Here is a 3,906-nt window from a genome sequence, read left to right as displayed (position 1 = left end):
GGAGTGTGATGACTCAAGTTTAGCAGTTTATTGCCTCATCTTTCAATAGCCACTGAAGCTCAAAATTCTCATCTAGATAGTTTTTTTTCTCTCTCCCGTTGAAGAACAGGCCAATATAGAGTGCAGAACAGCTGCTGGGATCCTGAGGAACTGCTGTTAGCATTGCTGCTATTATTTACACCGGTGTTATTGTCCAATGGATCTCTCACATTATGGTAAACTAAAAACAAAATTGGGTGGCAAAGTCATCTATGTTATTATCATAATGAATGTAATGGGTTTCTCCCCAACATGAATGTGTTCACCATCGCTTATGCTAAGGTGCATCTCCGTTCCTCTCTTTGTTTTGTAACAGGTCTTATCTTGTTCCTGGTCCTCTCTACTTCTGCCCTGCTTAACCCCTGACCTGGGGCCATTGTTTAGGATAGAGGTTGTGTATATTAGGTAGCCTTCCATGGTGTCACGGCCGTCAAAGAGAGGAGACCAAGGCTCAGCGTGGGATGCATACATACTAATTTATTTAAAGAACGAACACTAAAAAAACTAACAAAATAACAAACGAACCGTGAAGCTATACAAAAATGAGTGCTGACAGGCAACAACACATAGACAACTACCCACACAGACAGGTGGGAAAAGGCAACCTAAGTATGGTTCTCAATCAGAGACAACGATAGACAGCTGCCTCTGAAGGTGGGCAGAGGTGCGGACTCCGGCCGCAAAACCTGAACCTATAGGGGAGGGTCTGGGTGGGCATTTCACCGCGGTGGCGGCTCTGGTGCGGGACGTAGACCCCGCTCCACCTCTGGCTTGGCCCACTTAGGTGTCGCCTCTAGAGCGGGGAACCTACTAGCGGGCCCCGGACTGGGGACCCTCGTTGTGGGGGCCGGACTGGGGACCCTCGTTGGAGGGCGTCTCTGGAAGCTCCGGACTGGAGGGCGCCTCTGGAACCTCCGGACTGGAGGGCGCCTCTGGAAGCTCCGGACTGGAGACCGTCACTGGAGGCTTCGTGCCATGTCTCACCCCTGGAGGCTTCTTGCCATGTCTCACCCCTGGAGGCTTCTTGCCATGGATCATCACTGGAAGCTTCTTGCCATGTCTCACCCCTGGAGGCTTCTTGCCATGTCTCACCCCTGGAGGCTTCTTGCCATGGATCATCACTGGAGGCTTCTTGCTATGGATCATCACTGGAGGCTTCGTGCCATGGATCACCAATGGAGGCTTCTTGCCATGGATCATCACTGGAGGCTTCATGCCATGGATCACCACTGGAGGCTTCTTGCCATAGATCATCACTGGAGTGGAGAGACACACAGGAGGCCTGGCTCTGGGAGCAGGTACAGAACTCACCAGGCTGGGGAGACATGCAGGAGGGTTAGTTCTTAGCACAGGCACAGGACTCACCAGGCTGGGGAGACATGCAGGAGGCCTTGTCCTTGGCCGAGGCACCGGAAACACTGGGCCGTGGAGGCGCACTGGAGGTCTCGAGCTAAGAGCATGCACAACCCGTCCTGGCTGGATGGTGACTTTGGACCTGCACGTGCAGGGCGCAGGCACAGGAGGCACTGGGCTGTGCAGACGCACTGGAGTCACAGTGCGCAGACCCGGCGCAGGATATCCTGGGCTGTAGAGACGTACTGGAGGTCTGGAGAGCAGGGCTGGCACAATCCTTCCTGGCTGGATGCTCACCCTAGCCCGGCAGATGCGGGAAGCTGGGATGTAGCGCACCGGGCTAAGAATGCGTACTGGAGATCGTGCGCTCCACTGCATAACACGGTGCCTGACCAGTACGACGCCCGCCACGGTAAGCACGGGGAGTTGGCTCAGGTCTTCAACCTGACTCAGCCACACTCCCCGTATGCCTCCCCCCCAAAAATTGGGGGGCTGCCTCTTGGGCTTCCTTGCCAGCCGTGTTCCCTCATAACGCCGGTTCCCTTTTCCTGCTGCCTCCGCTCTCCTGGCTGCCTCTACCTGTTCCCATGGGAGGCGATCCCTTCCAGCCAGGATCTCCTCCCATGTGTAGGATCCCTTCCCGTCCAGAATGTCCTCCCATGTCCAGTCCTCTCTTCCACGCTGCTTGGTCCTTTGGTGGTGGGTAGTTCTGTCACGGCCGTCAAACAGAGGAGACCAAGGCTCAGCGTGGGATGCGTACATACTAATTTATTTAAAGAACGAACACTAAACAAGCTAACAAAATAACAAAAAAAACGTGAAGCTATACAAAAATGAGTGCTGACAGGCAACAACACATAGACAACTACCCACACAGACAGGTGGGAAAAGGCAACCTAAGTATGGTTCTCAATCAGAGACAACGATAGACAGCTGCCTCTGATTGAGAACCACACCCGGCCAAACACACAGAAATACAAATCATAGAAAAAAGAACGTAGAATGCCCACCCAAATCACACCCTGACCAAACCAAAAAAGAGACATAAAAAGCTCTCTACGGTCAGGGCGTGACACATGGCACACAGAAACTGGGCAGCATAAGACAATGCTGCACTTCTCTTCCCAAATACCAGCCATTCACTTGGCTAGCATAAAACCATGCAAAGAAAATCCTGTGATCCAACAGCAGTCGATTTTGTAGTGGAGTAATTCAGTGCGATGATTTGTTTGGAGAGTCAAAGAGCATGCTCTATGGTTTGTTGACCTCATTCCAGCCTGAATGTCACTGTTGAAAATACATGTTGGAAATGAAGTAGCTACATACAGTTGAAGCCGGAAGTTTACATGCACCTTAGCCAAATACATTTAAACTCAGTTTCACAATTCCTGACATTTAATCCAAAAATAAAAATCCCTGTTTTAGGCCAGTTAGGATCACTACTTTATTTTAAAAGAAATGTTAGAATAATAGTAGAGAGAATGATTTATTTCAGCTTTTATTTCTTTCATCACATTCCCAGTGGGTCAGAAGTTTACATGCACTCAATTTGCATTTGGTACCATTGCCTCTAAATTGTTTAACTTGGGTCAAACGTTCCGGGAAGCCTTCCACAAGCTTCCCACAATAAGTTGGTTGAATTTTGTCCCATTCCTCCTGACAGAGCTGGTGTAACTGAGTCAGGTTTGTAGGACTCCTTGCTCGCACACGCTTTTTCAGTTCTGCTCACAAGTTTTCTATAGGATTGAGGTCAGGGCTTTGTGATGGCCACTCCAATACCTTGACTTTGTTGTCCTTAAGCCATTTTTCCACAACTTTGAAAGTATGCTTGGGGTCATTGTCCATTTGGAAGACCCATTTACGACCAAGCTTTAACTTCCTGACTGATGTTGCTTCAATAATTCCACATAATTTTCCTGCCCCATGATGCCATCTATTTTTTGAAGTGCACCAGTCCCTAGTGCAGCAAAGCACCCCAACACCATGATGCTGCCACCCCCGTGCTTCACAGTTGGGATGGTGTTCTTCGGCTTGCAAGCCTCCCCCTTTTTCCTCCAAACACAATGATGGTCATTATGGCCAAACAGTTCTATTTTGGTTTTATCAGCCCAGAGGACATTTCTCCAAAAAGTACAATCTTTGTCCCCATGTGCAGTTGCAAACCGTAGTCTGGCTTTTTATGGCGGTTTTGGAGCAGTGGCTTCTTCCTTGCTGAGCGGCCTTTCATGTTATGTCGATATAGGACTCGTTTTACTGTGGATATAGATAATTTTGTACCTGTTTCCTCCAGCATCTTCACAAGGTCCTTTGCTGTTGTTCTGGGATTGATTTGCACTTTTCGCACCAAAGTACGTTCATCTCTAGGAGACAGAACGCGTCTCCTTCCTGAGCGGTATGACGGCTGCGTGGTCCCATGGTGTTTATACTTGCATACTATTGTTTGTACAGATGAACGTGGTACCTTCAGGTGTTTGTAAATTGCTCCCAAGGATGAACCAGACTTGTGGAGGTCTA

Source organism: Salvelinus fontinalis, chromosome 35 (assembly GCF_029448725.1).
Source record: "Salvelinus fontinalis isolate EN_2023a chromosome 35, ASM2944872v1, whole genome shotgun sequence".
NCBI classification, from domain to species: domain Eukaryota; kingdom Metazoa; phylum Chordata; class Actinopteri; order Salmoniformes; family Salmonidae; genus Salvelinus; species Salvelinus fontinalis.
This window is presented reverse-complemented; position numbering follows the sequence as displayed.